The sequence below is a fragment of the Monodelphis domestica genome, chromosome 4 (genome assembly GCF_027887165.1).
Source record: "Monodelphis domestica isolate mMonDom1 chromosome 4, mMonDom1.pri, whole genome shotgun sequence".
Lineage (NCBI taxonomy): Eukaryota > Metazoa > Chordata > Mammalia > Didelphimorphia > Didelphidae > Monodelphis > Monodelphis domestica.
In genome coordinates this window covers 233,988,501-234,010,502 of record NC_077230.1, presented here as the reverse complement: position 1 = coordinate 234,010,502, position 22,002 = coordinate 233,988,501, and the positions used below count along the sequence as shown (strand labels likewise).

General features: G+C 35.4%; 1 protein-coding gene across 7 annotated transcripts in view; it reads right to left on the bottom strand.

Annotated features, from left to right (window-relative positions):
- Nucleotides 1–22,002, bottom strand: part of SIK3 (SIK family kinase 3) — a 301,246-nt gene that overhangs the window by 267,113 nt on the left and 12,131 nt on the right. Inside the window, exon 1 of one of the 7 annotated variants that reach the window (XM_056794355.1) lies at nucleotides 6,691–7,017. The exons of the other annotated variants lie outside the window; for them this stretch is intronic. The gene's annotated coding sequence lies outside the window, so the exon portion shown is untranslated. Of the gene's footprint in view, nucleotides 1–6,690; nucleotides 7,018–22,002 lie in introns of those variants that run through there. 7 annotated transcript variants of the gene reach the window in all.

The window sequence follows — 22,002 nt, the reverse complement described above, 5'->3', positions numbered from 1 at the left end:
TACTTGTTAAATTGTGTTAAAAGTAAACCTAATCTTCTCTAATACAACATAGTAAAAACCACAGTACCCTAGAAATAAGATAGAACCAGGAAGTAAAAAGTCTACATATACCAGGACCTGAAACAAAACAGAACCTACATTACTCTCCCCCTTATCTCTGTCTTCATAGACTCTCTGTCGGTCTTTATCCCTCTCTGTCACTGTCTCTCTCTCCCCCTTCCTTTTCTTCCCCATCTCTCTCTCTTGCCTCTCTTTTTTTAATTCTCTTTCTCTCTCCCTCCTTTTCATTATGCTACCTCCAACTAGAGACAAGAGAGTATGTTCTCTTAAAGTCAAGGTTTGAATTCGTCTCCCTCTTTCCACAACCCTTCACTGAAGTACAGCTACATTTTTGCCAAGAAAGTAATGAGTTTAAAGGCTTGGCCTACTTATTGTACTGATTAGAATTAGTCGATTTAATTTGTTATGATTCCCAAACAATATTAATAGTCCTATACTACCATGAATCAGCCTTCCAGCCATCACTTGTCTTCACTTTCTTCAACACATTCTCCACCCCTACTTTTCAAGTCTTGAGTAAAGATATCTTTCTGTAATCCTTGATCAAGTGTCCTTAGAAAGAAAATCATCTTTAGTCTTCAAATAATATTAATACTCAACTGAAATGTTAACTACCTCTTAAATGTTAATTGCTGCTTATAATCCCCTGGTCTGAGACCTTTAGGAAGTACTGTCCTTCCCACTATTTCCTATTTCTTCAGCCTGTGCCTCTTCATATAGTTGATGTAGTTGTTAAGTTCTACAAAAGCATTAGCTTATTTAGTATTAAATCTCCCCCCATTCTATACATTGAGCACAATAAATTTAACAAACCATTTAAGTGAATGAATAAAACACTGAATATTCTAGTTGATGTCTATTCATCCTAGAAGATTTTAGCCCCCAACTTAAAGCTTAATAGAATCACTGCTCAAGAGCAGTGATGGCAAACCTATGGCAATGATGCCAATGATGACATGCAGAGCACTTTTTGTGAGTATGTGGCTGCCCTCCACCCTAACCGTCCCCTAAGTTCATTACTAGAAAGGCAGAGGACCTCAAGTGGAGCTGCTCCCCTCCTCCTGACCTGAGACATTATTTCACATACCCCCACCCCTCTGCCCAGCAGCCCAAAGGGAGTGCACAGGGCGTAAGATGAGCAGCTCACAGGCAGCAGAGCTGAAGGGGAATGGGATGCTCAGGCCACTCTTCTACCCCTACCCATACACACACCTTTTATCACCAACCCCTCTGCCCAGCAGCCCAATGGGACTGCTTCCTCCCTCTCCTCTGGGGGCAGGGGAAATGACACAGCACTCAGTCTCTGGTGGAGGCTAACATAGAACTTGGTCTAGGGTGTGGGGTGGGGTAGGGATTGGCACTCTGTCTCTAAAAGGTTTGCCATCATTGCTCTAGAGTTAATTATTTCCTACCACTTTGCCCTCAGCCCATATTATTCTTCCAGCCTCAAAAAGCACCTTTCTGTTCTCCAACCTGGCTAGTTAAGACTCTACTTCTTAGAATTGCCACATGTCTCAGGTCTACTTTCCCCAATTTTTCCTTTCTCCCCACTCTATATATGCATATTACAAAAGATTACCTCATAAAAGATCAAAGAAAGGCTGTGGAAAGTTTCTCCTCAAATTATGAATCTTGTAATATGCACCATCAGTAAAGAAGATGGCAAATCCTCTTCCTAAGTCAGTCTCAACATTCCAACAAATACTACCTAAAGCCAACTATGTTCCCTTACACAATCTCATTCTGTCAAGTGATTCAAGTTAATATGTTGCTTCTATTCAAACTTGCTGGTTTGCTAATTATTTTTTGTCTATTTTGCTATATTTTTCCTCATTTAACACTATAGCTCTAAATTCATTGTCATTAGGGTTTTACTTAAGCCTTCTAGGATTCTCTGAACTATACCATCTCACCCTTCAACATAGGTCATGAGCTCAATCTAAAGCTCACACTCAAAAGAGTTATGATAATGTATTTATCTGGTCTAAGGTTCTATCTTTCACTGGCCTAAACAAATCACTAGCTTTTATCACATTTACAAAATTAGTACAAATGAAGACCCAGCTAAACTAAGGCAAAAGCTAATTGCCCAATTTTTTCCCCTCCTAGAAGATAGAAGATAAATAGCTAGGTGGCCCAGTGGATCGAGCACTAGAAAACACATGTTAGTTGTGTGATCCTGGGCAAGTCACTCTACCCTTTTACTTAAGTTTTTTTATCTATAAAATGAGCTACAGAAGGAAATGGCAAACCACTCCAGTATCTTTGCCAACAAAAAGGGTCACAAAGAGTCAAATATGACTTGAAAAACAGCTAAACAAAAACAGAAAACACTTCTAATTCTTTCCATCTACCATGAGAGACAATAAGACTTACCAAACCAACAAATTTTTATTAAACACCTACTATTTACCAAGCGATAGGTTCAGCGCTACAAATATAAAGACAAAAATCAAACAGTTGTTCAAAGTCTGCTGTGTCTACCAAAGCCAAATTTAAAGAGGCATTACTGTGGACATGTTTTTTAATAATGTCAGACTGTCATAAAAATGAACCACAAGTCTTACTCAAAAGAGCAACTATACTCCCTCCCTTCTTGCCTTCCTACAAGTTATTTTTGGAATTGGCCTATGAAGTAGCACTTTGTGGACTATGAGCTTCACACATACTCCCAGCCCTCCCCAATATTCCCTTCACATAGGACCCTGGTTCTTTCTGGCAGAGTTCCAAATCCTCAATGAAATACATAATGAAATGCTGGGTTACTTTAGGGCAAAAAGGTCAAGTCTAGAAAAGCTTTCTAATTGGATAATCCATTCATTGAAAGCATATAGAAATTTCTTAAATCCCTCCCCCTCCCCCCACCTTCTTCCCTCAGGTTTCTTAATCTACTTTCTTCCAAACAAAGATTCAGCTCTGCTACCTAACAAAGCTCAAACACCAGCAGGTGTTTTCCAAGTACAGCAAATCTAAAGGGTAAGAAGTAAACAGGAGATAACATCAACTAACAAGCTACCATTAGAGGTTTTGTGATAGTTAAGTGCCTGAAAATTCTCTCCATTAGGATTAGAATTGAGAAAAGGGGGGAGAAGAGAGCGGGAGAGAATTTGTAACTTAAAAAAATTTTTTAAAGAATGTAAAAAGTTGTTTTTACATGTAATTGGAGAAAGAAAATATTTTTTAAAAAGAAAGAGGAGGGCAATTTGGAACTATGCCCAAAGAGATAATAAATAAAAAGACTCATACAAAAATATTCATAGCCTAGCTCTTTGTGGTAGCAAAAAATTGGAAAATGAGGGGATGCCCTTCAATTGGGGAATGGCTGAACAAATTGTGGTATATGTTGGTGATGGAATACTATTGTGCTCAAAGGAATAATAAAGTGGAGGAATTCCTGGGGACTGGAATGACCTCCAGGAATTGATGCAGAGTGAAAGGAGCAGAACCAGGAGAACACTGTACACAGAGACTGATACACTGTGGTACAATCAAATGTAATGGACTTCTCCAATAGTGACAATGTAGTGATCCTGAACAATTTGGAAGGATCTACAAGAAAGAACACTATCCACATTCAGAGGAAAAACTGTGGGAGCAGAAACACAGAAGAAAAACAACTGCTTGATCACATGGGTTGAGGGGGATAAGATTGGGGATATAGACCTTAAATGATCATCCTAGTGCAAATATCAACAACATGGAAATAGTTTCTGATCAAGGACATTTGTAATACCCAGTGGAATTGCGCATTAACTATGGGAAGGAGTGAGGGGAGGGGAGGGAAAGAATATGATTCTTGTAACCAAGGAAAAATGTACTAAATTGACCAATTAAATGAATTTAAAAAAAAAAAGTTAAAATTTGAAGCCAACAAACAAAAAAGGGAAATCTTTATGTTGTTCAATTAGTCCTTATATAAAAGTCCATTTTTATTGGTTTTTTTTTTTAATCTAAGGCAGTAAATTATTGGGTGGAATTAGAGATAATTTAAAGAATATAAGGAAGTAATTCGGAGAAATTTCTATACAAACCTATTTTTTTGGTCCCAATAACTCTAAATTCCACAGCCAAAATTAAAAATTTTGAAAAGGTAATCAAAATGGTCAAAATTATATGCACACAGAAACAATCATCTGCAATTATACCAGTCCTCAAATGACTTAATTCTCTTTTTGTCTCATTTACTATCAGTCAAGAAACTTCTCCAAAAGTTGAAAGACCAATCAACACCAGTTCTTATTCCTAGAATTCTCTGACTGACTCTTCCTCTTCTCTTGACTCCCTGGCACCCTCCAAGTCTCAAGCAAAAATCCCACCCTCTATTAAGAAAGCTTTTTATTGTCCTCTTCATGCTCCAAGTGCCTTCCTTCTAAGATTGTTTCCAACTTATCCTATATATATTATCTATACTTGGTTTTATCCCCCCCCCCCCAACTGTGAACTCCTTGAGAAGAGAGACTATTTTTCTTTGTATCCAAAGCACCTAGCACAGTGTCAGGTATATAAATAAATAAATGCCTAATGACTTGTCATGAATAATATATCGCAATAAATGACAAATAAATTAAACTGCCATTTAAAGCTTATGGATTCATAATATTCAAAAAAGAAAGTGAAAAGTGTGCACTTAAGAAAACCAGTTTAAAATAAAGTGACTGTTTTATATGATTCATTAACGAATCAGGAGAAATATTAGTAATAGCTTTTATATCAGTCTGGTGCAGCTAAAGTAGCACAGTGAATAGAGCAAAGGAACTAAAAACCTGAATTCAAATCTGGCCTCAGATACTTACTAGCCATATGACTCTGGGAAAGTCACTTAATCCTGTTTGCCTCCGTTTCTTAACCAGTAAAATGAGCAGGAGAAGGAAATGGCAATCTACTCCAGGATTTCTACCACGAAACTCCAAATGTCACAAATAGTCAAAAACCCAGCTCAAATGACAGTACAACAGCAGTTTGGTATTGCATACGCAGGAAGGAAATCTATACACAGGTGAAGAAATGAGGCACTTATAAGATCTATAAAACCTCTTTTCCATTATGCATTACTTATAGTCTGGAACCAACTAGTTGTCAGTCTTTTGACTTCCCCACCACAAAAAGAGTCTTCACATTTCTGTCACCTAGCTCTCTTCTCCATGGTTTGAATTAGAGGAGTTGTGAAGTAACTGTTATAACATGTTTTCTGAGGAAAACTAAATTTTAAAATGAGAGGGCTAAAAGGGACCTTGAGTTCATGCCAAACCATATGCATTAGGTTTCTTAAAAGCTCTCTTGATATGGGATTACATCCCCCAACCTCCCAGAAGAATCTCAGGCTCAATTAAAGCTTTAGTAACTGAAGTCAATAATACAAAATTTACAGTGGTTTGGGACTCTAAATAACATTTCTTCTGCAAATTCACTAATTTCACCTTAAATATTTAGGCATTCCCTAAAATTTGCCTATCCTATGAGATTCTTATTCAATGTCCTCCCTCCCTCACATTCTCTAGAAGAGGTCTACCAAATGTACTGGAGGCCTCTCTCTAGTTCTCCTGATACTAAAAGGAGGATCCAGAGTATCAATAAAGTTCACAGGTTTTCATTGGTTACCCCCATGACTAATTTTGTTATTATCCTTTTCCTTAATTACATCTTTTATATCACATCTATGTCCTTATTTGTCTGCTCATGACTAGTCTCTCCAACTGCCTCTAAATGATTATCTATTTCAGTTGCTTCTCTGATTATGGTGTTCCCTAAATTCATTCCCGATATAGAAAGATAAATGGTATTTTAAAAACTTTTGAACTTTTGTCTCAGAGAAACACTTGAGTTATTAAAAGAATTTTGCAATTTTTCTAAAGCAGTCTTGGCTATTCTTCTACTCCAGTTCTGGGATCAACTCATTGCCCATTTGCAATGACTTCAAAGTCTGGATAACATTCATGCTTTATTCATTTGGTTTTTCCTATGTGGCTAGTTAGGTCAAATTAGTGTAAGTGATTATGGATCTCATTTAAGAGATCTGCAATTTCCACAGCTTAATAGAATCAATTCAATATTAACTCTAAACAGGAACATTTGGATGACCTCATCATCCATAAGGAATTCCTCTTTTTGGTTTGGATTCAGTATTGAATCTGCTTCACAAGAGTGATGAACAACTTTGGTAAGCATGTTTCTTCCTGTTTTAAGCCTTGCTAGATATTAATGATCAAAGGGTCACCAAACAAGGTTTCTTTTGTTGTCTTAACCTTGCAAGAATCTGCATAATTTTAACATATCTCTTATGGGACAGAATTTGTTAGAAAAGAGTATTTAAGACAGCACTGTTCAATTTTTAAGGCTTTCAAAGTTTCTCTACAGTTAACAAACAAATACAATGGTATCTTGTATTTTCACATCTTTCAATCATCTTGGGGACAGAAAGATATGGTCAGCTGTGGACTACAACTTGAAAAAATCTACCTATTCCTTTCAAATACATTCATCAAGGATGCCCTGGATATGAGATTATTTTCATTAAAATGTTATATAGGTAGGGAAAGTAGGTATATAATAAGTCAACATATGGGTTCTATACTTATTAATATTCTCTCAGTTTACTTTTTTTGGTAGTAAAAATCTAAGATTTTTCCGCACCTTGTTATTTCCACTTTTCTACAAATATCTTGAGAATCAACCTCTTAATACAAGCAAAATCACATCAGTCTTTGTCTCTACTTGGTTCCTTCTATCTGCTTTTCCCATCTTGTCTTCAGCGCCATTTCCATTTCTATAAATATATTAAAGACTATGTTATTAGAATCCAAAATGTTCCACTTCTTAAAACTGAAAAGAGTTTGTTATAAAAATCTTTGCAGACCATTTCTGCCTTTTGTTAACCTGGTTCCAACTTCATCCTTAAATGTTCTTTGAATAATTTTGCATAGCTGATTCTCCTAAAAACTTTCTTTAAGCTGTTGGTTCCCTTCCCCCCCGCCCCCAAAGCTTCTTACAGTAAGCTTGCCTTACAAAAATCAATTCAGGGGACAGCTGGGTGGCTTAGTGGATTGAGAGTCAGGTTCAGAGATGGGAAGTCCTGGGTTCAAATATGACCTCAGATACTTCCTATAGCTATGGGACCCTGGGCAAGTCATTTAACCCCCATTCTTCTGCCTTAAAACTAATACACAATATTGATTCTAAGATGGAAGGTATGGGTTTAAAAAAATCAATTCACAGCCAAACTATGATTTACACTTATTGGTTCCACTTCTCTCAGTAGCTCCTCAACCTTTTGGAATTTGGCTGCTGACCTCATCCCTAACTCAAATTGTTCTTTCGAAAGTTACCAATTAAATTCTTTAAAAATTTAATTATTTTCAATTAATATTCACTAACCTTTATAAAGAATTTTAATGCTTACAAAGTGCTTTACAAATATTACAACTTCAATTTGATCTTCACAAAAGTCCTAGGATATAGGTGTTATGATTATCCTGGGCCACTTTCCCAGGATCACACAGCAAATAAGAGTCTACGGTCTAACTTGAATTTGAGTTTTCCTAAATTACAGGTCCATTCTAACTGATCAACTATTCCTCTCCCAATTTAAAGGGGGAAGAAAACCCTTGTACAAATATACGAAGGCAAACAAAACTAACTCTTATATTGGCCCCACTGAAAAAATAGATGCCTCTTGAGTCTTCTCTGTTTGAAGACAGGCAGCATGTTTCATCAAAGGTCCTCTAGAATTGTGACTAGTCACTATTCATTAATTTTTAAGGCTTTCAAAGTTGTCTTAATGTTATTGTATAAATTATTCTCCTTGTTCTGCTCACTTCACTCTGCATCAGTTTATAAAATCTCCTGAGGTTTATCTGAAACTATCCCTTTAACCATTTCTTAAGGCACAAAAGTTATTCATTATGTTCATTTGCCACAATGTGTTTTAGTCATTCCCCAAAAGTTGAGTCCTCCCTTAGTTTCTAGTTCTTCACCACCACAAAAGACAGCTGCTATAAATATTTCTATGCATATGGGTCCTTTTCCTAATAGTAGTAAAGCTGAATCAAAGGGTATTCACAGTTTAGTAACTTTGGGGACATAATTCCAAATTGCTTTCCAGAATGGCTAGGGCAATTCTCAGCTCCACCGGTCTGGTAGTAGTCTCTCAGTGACTGAGAATGACAATTGTCTCTGTGTATTTTCATCTACCGTGTACCCTCATATGGCTTTGAAGTCCAAAGACTGAGGTGAGCTCCACCAACAGTGCCATAATGTACCACAGCTCTTCCAACACATCATTTTGTTTTTTTTTCTCAACTTTACCAATCTAATGGGTATGAAATGGAACCCCAGGGTTACTTTAATTTGTATTTCTCTAACTACTAGTGACTTAGAGCATTTTTCATGACTACTGATAATTTGTACTTATTCCTTTAAAAACTGCCTATTCATATTCTTGGTTCATTTATCAATTGAGGTACAATTCTTACTCATAAACTTGAATCAGTTCCTTATGCCTTAAAAATGAGAGGCTCTTATGAGAGAAACTTTTTTTCACTTTTTATTGTCATGCAAAACACACTTCCATATTGGTCATTATTGTACACTTATGCATACCAGAATCTCAAAATAAAACCATAAATACACTGATGTGAAAGACAACTCTAACAGTTCTTTCTCTGGAGGCATTCCCCATCATAAGTCTTTCAGGATTATCCTGGATCAATGCACTGTTGAGAATAGCCAAGTTTTCAGAAAAATCATCGTCCAATATTGCTTTTACTGTGTACAATGTTCTCTCCCAGTTCTGCTTATTTCGCTCTGCATCAGTTGCGGCTGATCTTTCTTTCCAGCTTTTAGAGAAACTTTCTATGAAGGGTTTTTTCAACCATTACCTGCTTCCTCCCTAATTTTACCTGCACTGATTTTATTTGTGCAAAAATGTTAATATTTTAAAATCAAAATTGTTCTTTTTATCTTCTATTATCTATGTTATCCCTTGTTTGGTCATGAACTTCTTTCTCTGTCCACAAATCTAAAAGGTAATTTTTTTCCCTTATCTATCAGATTTGTTATTATTGAGCTTCTTTATGTCTAGGCCAGTGATCTTAGTGGCCAAAACTTACAGTTTTCTCAGTTGTCACCCTTCCATACCTACCTAATGCATTATTGTTGATGATCTTCCCATCTTGGATGCTCTCTCCTCTCTGGGCTTTTGTCCTGGTTCTTCTACTCTCTCTTGGTTCTCTTACATGACCAGTAAGTCTCCTTTCAGTCTCCTTTCCTGGTTCATCAATTATATCGTGCTTCTTAAATATAAATCATAATTCTAATCTCTACTAAGTTCCAGTTCTACATTATTAACTACCTATTAAACACTTCAAAATTAATTAACTAACAGACATACCCAAATATCTTGCCCCCAAAACCCTTTTTTCTAACAGACATTCCTATTTCTGTTGAGGACACTTCAACTGTTACAGTTTTCCAGGTTTTTTCATCTTAGCAGTATCTTTAATTCCTCACTCTCATCCTAAATATCCAATGAGTTGCCAAATTTTGTTCTAACTCCAAAACATCCCTCACAGCTAACTTTCTTTCTACTCACACAATCATCAACTTAGTTGAGGCCTTCTCACCTGTACTACTGAAGTCACCTCCTAGAAAGTCTCCCTGCCTCATTTCTCACCATTCCAATCCATACTCCACACAGCCCAAATGATTTCCCCTAAGCACAGATCTGAATACATCACTCCTGTATTCAATAAAATTCCCAACGACTCAAAATAAAATAATAGCAAAGAGACTACAGTAATATATCACAAGTCATTGAATATGACCACATAGGATTTACACTAGGAATACAAGGCTGGTTTAATATTAGGGAAATTATCAGTATAATTGAACAAAGATGGAAGGTAAGGGTTAAAAAAAAAACACTAGGGAGCATAGGAATAAGTCTTTCCTTAAACTAATGAATATTTAACTAAAACCATCATCAAGTATCATCTGCAATGGGGAAAAATTGTTTAGAAGCCTTCCCAATAAGATCAGGAGTAAAGCAAGATGCTCACTATCACCACCATTGTTTAATATTGTACCAGAAATGTTAACATTAGCAATAAGAAAAAGAAATTGATGGAGTTAAAGTAGGCAATGAGGAAACTAAACTATCAAGCTTTGCAAATGATATGATGGCATACTTAGAGAATCCTAGAGAATCAGCTAAAAAACTCATTGAAATAATTAATAACTTTTGGCAAAGTTGCAGGATCCAAATAAATCTACATAAATCACCAGCATTTCTATATATTTCCAACAAAAATCCAGCAGCAAGAGTTAGAAAGAGAAATTCCATTTAAAATCACTCCAGATAATATAAAATAGTTAGGAATCTATTTGCCAAGACAAATGCAAGAAATATATGAACAAAAATACAAAACAATTTTCACACAAATAAAATTAGATCTAAATAACTGGAAAAACATTAATTGTTCATGGGTATGTTGAACTAACATAATAAAAATGCAATCCTATCCAACTTAATTTACTTATTCAGTGCTATACCAATCAAACCACCAAAAAACTATTTTATAGAACTAGAAAAAATAACAACAAAATTTATCTGGGATGAACAAAAGATCAAGAATAGCAAAGAAATTATTTACTTTTTTAAAATATGAAATATGGTGGACTAGCAGTACCAGATCACAAACTGTACTATATAAAGCAGTAATCATCAAAACAATCTGGTACTGGCTAAGAGACAGAAGGGAGGATCAATGATATAGACTTGGGGTAAATGTCCTCGGCAAGATAGTATACAATGAATCCAAAGACCCCAGCTTTTGGGAAAAGAACTTAACTGTTTGACAAAAACTGCTGGGCAAATTGGAAAACAGTATGGGAGAGATTAGGTTTAGGTCAACATCTCATACCCTATACCAAGATAAATTCAGAATGGGTAAATGACTTAAAATATAAAGAAGGAAAATTAGGTGAACAAAGAATAGTATACCTGTCAGATCTATGGGAAAGGAAAGAATTTAAAACCAAGCAAGAGACAGAGAATATTACAAAATGTAAAATGAGTAATTTCTATTATGTTAAATTAAAAAGGGTTTGTACAACAAAACCAATGCAACCAAAATTATAAGGGAAAGAACAAATTGGGAAAAAATCTTTATAACAAAAACCTCTGACAAAGGTCTAATTTCTCAAATTTATAAGGAGCTAAAACAATTGCACAAAAAAATCAAGCCATTCCCCAATTGATAAATGGGCAAAGGACATGAATAGACATTTTTCAAATGAAGAAATCAAAACTATTAATAAGCACATGAAAAAGTGTTATAAATCTCTCATAATTAGAGAAATGCAAATCAAAGCAAATCTGAGGTACCACCTCACACCTAACAGATTGGCTAATATGACAGCAAAGGAAAGTAATAAATGTTGGAGGAGAGGTGGCAAAATTGGGGCATTGCTGGTGGAATTGTGAATTGATCTAGTCATTCTGGATGGCAATTTGGAACTATGACCAAAGAGTTTTAATAGACTGCCTGCCCTTTGATCCAGCCATACCACTGCTGGGTTTATACCCCAAAGAGAAAATAAGGAAAAATACTTGCACAAAAATATTTATAGCCACGCTCCTTGTGGTGGCAAAAAAATTGGAAAATGAGGGGATGCCCTTTGATTGGGGAATGGCTGAACAAATTATGGTATCTGATAGTGATGGAATACTATTGTGCTGAAAGGAATAATGAACTAAAGGAATACCATGGGAACCAGAACGACCTTCAGGAATCGATGCAGAGTGAAAGGAGCAGAACAAGGAGAACATTGTACACAGAGATGGATATACTGTGGCACAATCTAACGTAATGAAATTCTCTACGAGCAGCAATGCAATGATGGAGGACAATTCTGAGGGACTTATGAGAAAGCACACTATCCACATCCAGAGAAAGAACTGTGGAAGCAGAAACGGAGAAGAAAAACATTTGCTTGATCACATGATTCAATGGGGATATGACTGGGGATAAAGACTCTAAATGATGACTCTATTGCAAATATTAATAATATGGAAATAGGTTTTGAACAATGATACATGTAAAATCCAGTGGAATTGCTGGTCAGCTCTGGGAGGGGGGAAGAAGGAGGGGAAGGAAAGAACATGAATCATGTAACCATGGAAAAATATTCCAAATTAATTAAACACATCCAAAAAAAATTAAATGAATAAAAAACAATCTGGTACTGGCTACAAAATAGAAGGGTAGATCAATGGAACAGATTAGGGGTAAATGACCTCAGCAATTTAGTAATCTATCTGACAAAAACTGCTGGGAAAATTGGAAAAAAAGTATGGCAAAAATTAGGTACAGACGGGGGCAGCTGGGTAGCTCAGTGGATTGAGAGCCAGTCCTAGAGACGGGAGGTTCTAGGTTCAAATCTGGCCTCAGACACTTCCCAGCTGTGTGACCCTGGGCAAGTCACTTGACCCCCATTGCCTACCCTTACCACTCTTCTGCCTTGGAGCCAATACACAGTATTGACTCCAAGACGGAAGGTAAGGGTTTAAAAAAAAAAATTAGGTACAGACCAATATCTCACACTCTACACCAAGATACAGTCAAAATGGGTATATGAATTAGATATAAAGGGTGATATTATAAGTAAATTAGGGGAACACAGAAGTTTACCTGTCAGATCTATGCAGAAGGGAAGAATTTATAACCAAGCAAGAGACGGAGACATTACAAGATGTAAAATGAATACTTATGACCATGCTAAATTAAAAAGGGTTTGTACAAACAAAACTAATGTAACCAAGATTAAAAGGGAAACAATAAACTGGAAAAAGATTTTATTATAAGAATACAAATTATTCCCCAATTTAAAAATGGTCAAAAGATATGAATAAGCAGATTTCAGATGAAGAAATCAAAGATATCAATAATCACATAAAAAATATTCTAAATCACTCTTGATTAGAAAAATGCAAATTAAAACAATTTTGAGGTACCACGTCACACCTATTAGATTGGCCAATATTAGAGAAAAGGAAAGTGATAAATTTTAGAGGGGATGCAGCAAAACTGGGACACTAATTCATTGCTGGTGAAGTTGTGAACTGAGGCAGTCATTTTTTAGAGCAATTTGGAACTATGCCCAAAGGGCTATAAAAGAATGTATATACCCTTTGATCCAGTAATATCACTACTAGGTCTGTATCCCAAAGAGATAACAAAAAGGGGATGGGATCTACTTGTACAAAAATATTTATAGCTGCTCTTTTTGTGGTAGCAAAGAATTGGACATTAAAGGGATGTCCATCAATTGGGGAATTGCTCAACAAACTGTGGTATATGATAGTGGTGGAACACTGCTGTGCTATAAGAAATGAAGAACAGGATGATTTCAGAAAGAGCTGGAAAGACCTACATGAAATGATGCAATGTAAAATAAGCAGAACCAGGAGAACATTATACACAGTATCAGCAATATTGTGGAATGGTTAGCTGTGAAAGACTTCCCTATCAGCAATCCAGGACAATTCTGAGGGACTTATGACAAAGAGTGCTATCCATCTCCAGAGAAAGAACTGTTGAAGTCAGAATGCAGATCAAAGCATGTGATTTTTCACTTAATTTTATTTGAGTTTTGTTTTTATGCAACTATCTTCGTACAAAAATGAACAATATGGAAATGTTTCATATAATAATACATGTATAACCCACACTGAATTGCTTGCCAGCTTGTGGAGTAGGGGGAGGAGATAATTTGGATCATATGACTTTAAAAAAAATTGTGAAAATGTGTTATTACATGTAATTGGTAAAAGCAAAATATATTTATAAAATGAAAAAAAAAAACCCTTCACAATCTATCTTTCCAGCCTCTTTCTCAACTACTCTCTTCCTCTTCCCTATTTAAGTGGGTCATGTCTCTCTTCCTCACACATGATATTCCAATCTCCTGTTTCCATGCCTTTGCACTGGCCCTGATGTTCAAGTACCACTTTCTACATGAAGTCTTGCCTGTTTCCTTCAGGTCCTCTTGCTTTCCTTTCCTTACCACCCATATGTATTTTACATTTTTTTTAATATGTACTTATTTCTAAACATATCTCCATACTCAGTGCATAGCACATAGGTACGGCTGTAATAAATGCTTGTCAACTGATTCATTTAGGAGTCTTTAAAGTTAAAAAATGTTCCTGGTCTCAGAGTCCAAGATAGAAGTCAAAGAAAAGTAAGAGACAGAAAAGAAAAACACTCAGAATTGAAAGTAAAATCATAGAATTTTTAGAGCCAGAAGAAGTGTTTTAAAATTAGGTGAGGCAGATATGTTCTATCTTCCTAATTTTACAGTTAAGCAAATAGGAAAACCCAAACATTTAAATGGCCTGCAGTCACAAAATGGTCACCCAGATAACTAGAATAAAAGTCCTAGTTTGGATCACAGTCTAGTGAAGAGAGCATTGGGTAAGGAGTCAAAGACCTATCTCTTCCTCCTACATCTGCTAACTGTGTAACCTTGAACAAGTTATAACCTCTCTGCAACTTAATTTCTGCATCTGTGAAAGTGAAAGTAATAACTTACTCTATCCAATTCTCAGAATTGTTAAGGAGACTCTGTGCAAAATAAAGTGATATGTGAGCTATTATTTTTGCTGTTGTTAGTGGCAAAGTTGAACTGGAACTCGGGACTCGACTTCCTTATCCTAGTGTTGACAAAAGGGGAAAAACTGCAACACGTCTAAATAAACATAAAAGGAAAGAAACACTGGTATTAGGGCAGAAGAAGAGGTATTATTTATCAAAACTCAACAGGGAACCTTAACATATAATCTGCTACCAAAAATGATTCTTGGGGGAAAAAAAGAATAAAAACCAGCTATATAGACAGTACTCTGATAGTGCAACAGGGATCCATTGTACTTAGGATCACTTAGCACAGACTGAATGCAGCTACTGACCCAAAAGGAAGCAGCAAAATCCAACACACAGGAGGAACAAACTAAAATCACAACCTACTCCTTTTGATTTTCCAAAGAACAATAAACTACAGAATTAAACAAATACTTGTCTTTCCTAAAAAATCTTTAAAATCATCATCCTAAAATGTGCAGTCTCAACTTCATGGGTAAGAGTGAGAGACAGAGGGATGGATGGTCACAGATCTATAATGAGGAACAAAGAGAAGTTAGAACATATCTATACCATTTGAAAAAAATAACCATACAATTAGTCATATAGAAATGGAAAGTAAGCCAAAAGCATAAAACAACTAAAAACACTTGGAGAATTAAAAAGAAAGAAGCTGGAGGAAGGACTACTAAAATCTTTACCTAGTGTCAGTCGATTGCTTGTACAACACAAGAATATTTTGATAGAAGGAAAGGACAAGAGGCAGGAATCAGAAAAATAGAGATCTTGCAAGTGAGTGACTAATGCTAATAAGAAACCTACAGCATCATTCTTGTCTTCTACAATAAATTCCGTTTCTCAAGTACGTAAACCAAAACTTTTGCCACCAGGAACAGAAAACTACTACATGAAAATGTCAAATTGTTCTATGGAACACAAGTATTTTAAATTCCAGGGTTCTCATTTCTTTCTCCAACTGACCAATTCAGTTAAGCAGAGCTATAACTGGAGTCTGACACTCAAGGCTTTGCCCCAATTCAAGATATTTAGATAGCAAAAATTTAACAGATGCTGGCTGAGTAGTGAGGAAGAGGAAGCCCAGGTTATGGACAGCTTTAGAGAACAACTAGTTCAGTCTCTTCCTCCTACCTATAAAGAAACCTTCAACCTGCCCTAGCCCTGGCCCTCCCACAAGGGTTTTACCTTCCCTCTATCCTTTCCAGACACTGAACTGCCTTTTTCTTGGCTCTCCTCAGAATAATCCGACTGCCTTGACCCACCTCCCCCAAAAAGACTAATAACTCTAGTGCTACCTTTTATCTCTCACACTGTATGAAAGGGAGCCTGCCTCACCAAGGCCTTTCTGGCAAAAAAAAAAAAAAAAGGATAGAAAGGGTCTTAAATCCTATCAGTTGAATTAGGTGACTCCCAAACTCTAATATTCTATCCCCCAAACTACTAGACTAGCTAATCCCCTCTCCCTCAGCTAAATTTATCTCAATCATTTCTAGAATTCTTTTCACATTATGCACTACAAAGATGATCTGAGGATTCATTTTGTGTTGCTGTAATATAATTGCTCTATAGAAGCACATTTGTATCTAGGTAATCAAAGATGACACAATTATATACCATAAATTATATCACATTCTATCAAATGTGCTCAAATTGCTAGTAAATATGACCTAATCACAATTCAAAGCATCTTTAAAAACTGTCTATCAGATAACCAATATATAGTTAGTTATCTTTTGAAGGTAAAGCCAAGCTATTATAAAAATCCTATTTACTAATATCAATTTCTTTCTTTTGCTATCTTTAAAGACGTTAAGGAAAATTATACAAACTCATTAATTTCAACAACATTTATCCACCTTTTAGACTCTGGCAGACTTGCCTACTAAAGAACTCAAGTTACAAAGCAATTGGAGGCAATTAATTGAAATTTAAAATTCAATACTTCTTCTTTCCTTAAGCAATGTCTCCAGCTAAGATTTATACATATTAATTTGTGAAATATGAGGATAAGAAACATGCCTCCAAACCAGGAAAAGAAGGCCAAAGATATGAAAAGAAGAAAATGAATAGTGTGAGGCAGCTGAGAAGGGATAAAAGAAAGGGGTAATGATCAATACAATGATCACCTAGATTCCCAGTGGGCTAATGCATTATATCCACCTCCTGAGAGAGAGATAAAGGACTCAAGTTACAGAAAGAGATATATTTTCAAATAAGACAATATAGGCATTGTTTTGCTTAAATATATGTTATTTTAATAGGTTTTTTTCCAAGATTACGGAAAAGGGAAAGAGAAGGGGGAGAGGAGAGGAAAGGGTCAATGAAACATGTTTTTGAAATGCCTAAAAAAGGTTACAAGGAATCCAAAACAAGCAGGACAACTCTGAAACTAGCAAGTTGAATTAATTATATACTTAAAAAGAAAAAAAGCAAGCTACACATATCAAAGATGCACAGTTTGATGTACAATGCTCTCCATTCTGCTGCATAAATGGAAGTTTTCACATTAGTTGATTCCAATTTTTTTTTAATGAGGAGAAAAATTAATCAGAAACCTCTTATTTCTCCTGTAGGAGCAAATTTGATTAATTTAATTAACAATAATAATAACTAACATTTATATGGACTTTAAGGTTTGCAAAGTATTTTACATACATTATCTAATTTGTTTATACATCATTCAATTTTTAAAAGTTTAAATAAATAATTGAAAGGAATGGGTACTGACAATCACTCCTCTCCTGCAGCTGCTAGTTAGGAAGTTGGTTGTTCCTTTAACCCAAAGATATACAGAAAATTCAGGGGAAAAAATTACCAACAAGAGTCATTCCACAATAGATAAATGATCAAAGGATATGAAGAGACAATTCTTTAATAATAGACGAGAAACTACCATGTGAAAAAATGCTTGAAAATGCTAAAAATAAATACACAAATTAAACAACTCTGAGATCCCATCTCACAATTATCAAATTGACAAAGAAGACAAAAAAGGAAATGACATTTGTTAATAGAGACTGTGTGAAGGCACTGTAAATTAATGCTTTTGATTGATCTCTGAAGTGGTACAACCATTTTGAAAACAATGGAAAGATACCCAAAAAAGTTACCAAACTGTACACACCCTTTGACACAGCAATACAATGACTGGGCTTATACCTTGAAGAGAGCAATGAAAGAAGGAAAAACCTCATATGTACAAAACTTATGGCAGCACCTTTTGTGGTAGCAAAGTATCAGAACCAAAGTGGATGCTCATTAACTGGGGATGGCTCAACAACTTATGCCAAGTAAATACAATGAAATACTACTTTGACAAAAAAGGGCAGAATCAGAGACTTTGAGAAGGTTTTGCATGAATTAAGGCAAAATGAAAATTGAACAGTCGAACAATTTATATAATGACTATAACATTGTAATGGAAAACAATTGTGAAAGACTTAAATTCTATGATCAACATAATGACCGACCAATCATGACTCCAGAAGGATGATGATGAATCATGCTTCCCATCTCCTAACAGAAACGTGACAGACTAGAAGCACAAAATGAGACACATTTTCAGACAATGTGTGAATTTGTTTTGTGAGATTATACATATTTTTTTACAAGGGAAGGCTTTAATCTTTTTTATTGAGAGGGAGTTTGGGGGGAAATAGTGATAATGATACTAAAAAGGAAGAAAAGAACATAAATGAATCACAAAAAAATAAACAGAAGAGAACAGAAGGAAGTTCAGAAGAGACAGACAAAAAATGAAGTATTGAAACAATTATGTCAAATCTGAATTATACCCACCCTGCCCCCCAAAAAAGGGTACATAATGGGGAAAAAACTATTGATAACCAAAGTTTAGTTTCATATGTAATCTTTTTAACATTTCATGTATTGAAATCATGTTTGCCAACGTTTACTAAGTTCATAATTTAAAAATAGGAAAAAATTTTAAAACAGATATTGCTTTAAGGATGAAGAGCAGGGACAGGATAATTCAGGAAAAAATATTTCATTTGATTTTCTTTTCCAAGTACAGTGGAGAAAAAACATGAGGCAAATACACAAGTAAATATAATATTGTATTATAAAAATCACACCACCAAAACCTGATAAAGATAATCTGAGTTATGAATATCTGACTGCCAGTGTCCTAGCTATATTGGCATGATGCCTCTCCTACCAATCCTAAAACCACACCTTGCCCTACTTCTCTAGCTACTAGGCTGAGAACACAACCAGATCACTGGCACTGGGAACTGCCTAACCCTAACATTCCTTGCCACCTCTCTTATTTCCCCTTTGAAAGATGGTACATAGTCCTTTCACTCCATTTTTTCTATGTTGCAAAGTTTAGTTAATTGATCTCTTACAAAATTATTCACTCATAAATAGCTTGAAGCAGCTAAATAGCACCTTAAAGAGAGCATAAGACTTGGAGTCAAGAAGACTTCCAATTCAAATCTTGTCTCAGACACTTAACAAGCTGTGTGACCCTAGACAAGTCAATTATAACCTCTCTCAGCCTCAGTTTCCTCATCTATGAAATGGAGATAATGCCATCTACTTCCCAGGATTGTTGAGGATCAAATGAAATTTTATATATACTGTATATAAAACATTGCAAATGTTTAAGTGACATATAAAAGCTATTTACCATTATAACTAAAATATCCCTTTTCTTTTGCTCTTTCTACATTTACCCAGTTACATTGAGAAAATTTCTTCTTTTTAAACATTTTTGGCTCAAAGTGACCCTAGTCATGGCTGATAAACATAATAGTACTAAGTCACATAGCTACACAAAGCAAAAGACAAGTAAAATGGACCGGTGTCATTAATAAAGAACCTATGTCATTAAACTCAAAAGTCCTAGAAAGCATCCAGATGTCTGTCCCCTTCTAAATCTCTATAGAATGCTCCTTTTACCTGTACATCATTAAGCACCAAATAGTTGCTGTTGTTCATTCAGTCATCTCCAACTCTTTATGACACCATTTGGGTTTTTTTTTAAGTGGTTTGCCTTTTCCTTCTCCAGTTCATTTTATAGATTAGGAAACTGAGGCAAACAAGGTCAAATGTCCTGTCCAGGATCACACAGCTAGTAAGTCAAATTTGAGCTCAGTAAGATGAGTCTCCCTGACTCCAGGTCCAGTACTCTACATCACTCCATTACCTACAAGCCCCATTAAGCACCAGAACTCAAGATAAATAAAATATTCAATCTTTATTTTTAAATTTTTATTTAATTACTATTTTAACAATATTACTTTCTACTATTTTTCATTACAAATGTATGGTACTTAAGTTATGCTAAAGAGATTTTTTCCAAGACTGGCTTGGGACCTAATTTACTTTTTTTTTTTTAACAATATGTCTATGAGAAAATAAAGACAATTTATAGATTTTTGGAATACAATCCACTTGTAAGTTTGAGACATCTTGGTTCTCCATTTTTTTAAAACAATTTTTTAAGATGAAAGTCTAACTGGGCATATATGCTGCCTCTGTCTGAAGATTCATGGACCCCATGAAATAAACACACCTTGAAGAAGAGGTTTAAAAAAAAAAAGTGTGAAAAAAGGTCACTCATATTTGAAAACCATCTGCAGCTACAGAATACGGTTTAATTCTGGTTCCACAACTTAAGAATGACAAGAACTTAGAAAGTTTCCAGGGGAAATTTACAAAGATAATTAAAGAGTTCAGTAAGGCCAATGATGAAAAGTTAAAGAAACAAGGATTATTCAAGGGGGGAGGGGTACAGAGGTTTCCCACCTCTCTTCAAGGCTATTTCAACAGGTACTGGATAGAGGTTGCTGTCCAGCAGGAAACACTATGTAACAAGTCTTTTTGTAAGTTTGGGACATATATTCAGAGACTTAATCATAGTCTGCCTTATACAAAAGAAGTATTGGAAAGAAACTATTTCCAATAACAATACAATAAGAAAAGTTAAACTACAACACATAATAGGAACACGGAACTTTCTAATAGAGTTGAATGGGTTAAAAATGCATTCTAAAATGTTTGTAGAATCTCCTTCTCTGAACATTTTCAGGGAAAGGGTTGGCAGGTTTCTGCACAGTTCGGTCACAAGATGAAGATAGATGGATCTCTTGAGTTCCCTTCCAACAGTATGATCATATGATGCATTGAGTATAAATACAAAGAGTTTCTTGAGCCCTAAACATACTTAAAATACATTTAAGTAATAATATCTTGGCATACTAAGGAAAAGGAAAAAGCACATATTTTGAAGGTTTTTAACATGATTGTTTCTTGGAAAAGCATACTCTCAGTCAAAGCATTAGCAGAAAACAAGTTTGCTCTCAAAAAAGGTCAAGGAGTCTCAGATTTCAGTAAGTAACCTACCTTTTCACACTACATGTTGAATCTAGAGAGCTCTGTAAGAGGAAAGGGTTTTCACTGATAGAACAATTAAGTGCTACTAAATCTAGCCACAATTTGATAAGTTATACAGACTTTCATAATCAAAATCTAAACTTATCTTTAGATAACTGGCCAAAAGTACACAACTGTGTAGTCTACATACACAGACAGCATAAGCAGGTGGTGAGTTTGCTTTTTTCATCTCTTTCTTGAAAATGTGGATAAGTTATCTGAATTCTATTTCTTAGGCACCAGAGAAATTCTGAGATGAATTCCCAGGTCAATAACCATTATCTTCTCATTCAAACAGGGACATGTCCCTGGATAGACTAGATAACAATTCATCCAATGGTTGGTTTTCTAGTGGCTGCTGAAATTTGATTCAGAGTTTGTGCTAGGTGATCTGCTAGAAAAATATGAGGAGGGAAAGCACACTTTCAGCTAGGGAGATCCCATAGTTTTAGAACCAAAAAATTTGGGTAGAATAAAAAGTACTGGACTGGGAGTAAGGAAACATGTATTCTACTCCTGTATGTCACCAACTAGTAGTATGACCCTGAGCTAATAATTTACCTTCTCTAGACCACAGTTGCCTCATCTGCAAATTCAGGATTTAGATGATCTCTAAAAGTTCTCCTTGCATTTTCAACAATTACTTGAAAGACCACCAAAAAAAAAAATGGAGGATATGTAGAAATTAGAACCCATTCCTTTTTCCTATTCAATGGCTATTTTTCATTCCTCTTTATGCTCTGGTCTAAAAAAAAAAAAAGACTTTAAATTCCTTAAAGAAAATAAGCAACTTCCCAGCTGTGTGACCCTGGGCAAGTCACTTAACCCCCATTGCCCAGCCCTTACCACTCTTCTGCCTTGGAACCAATGCACAGTATTGGTTCCAAGA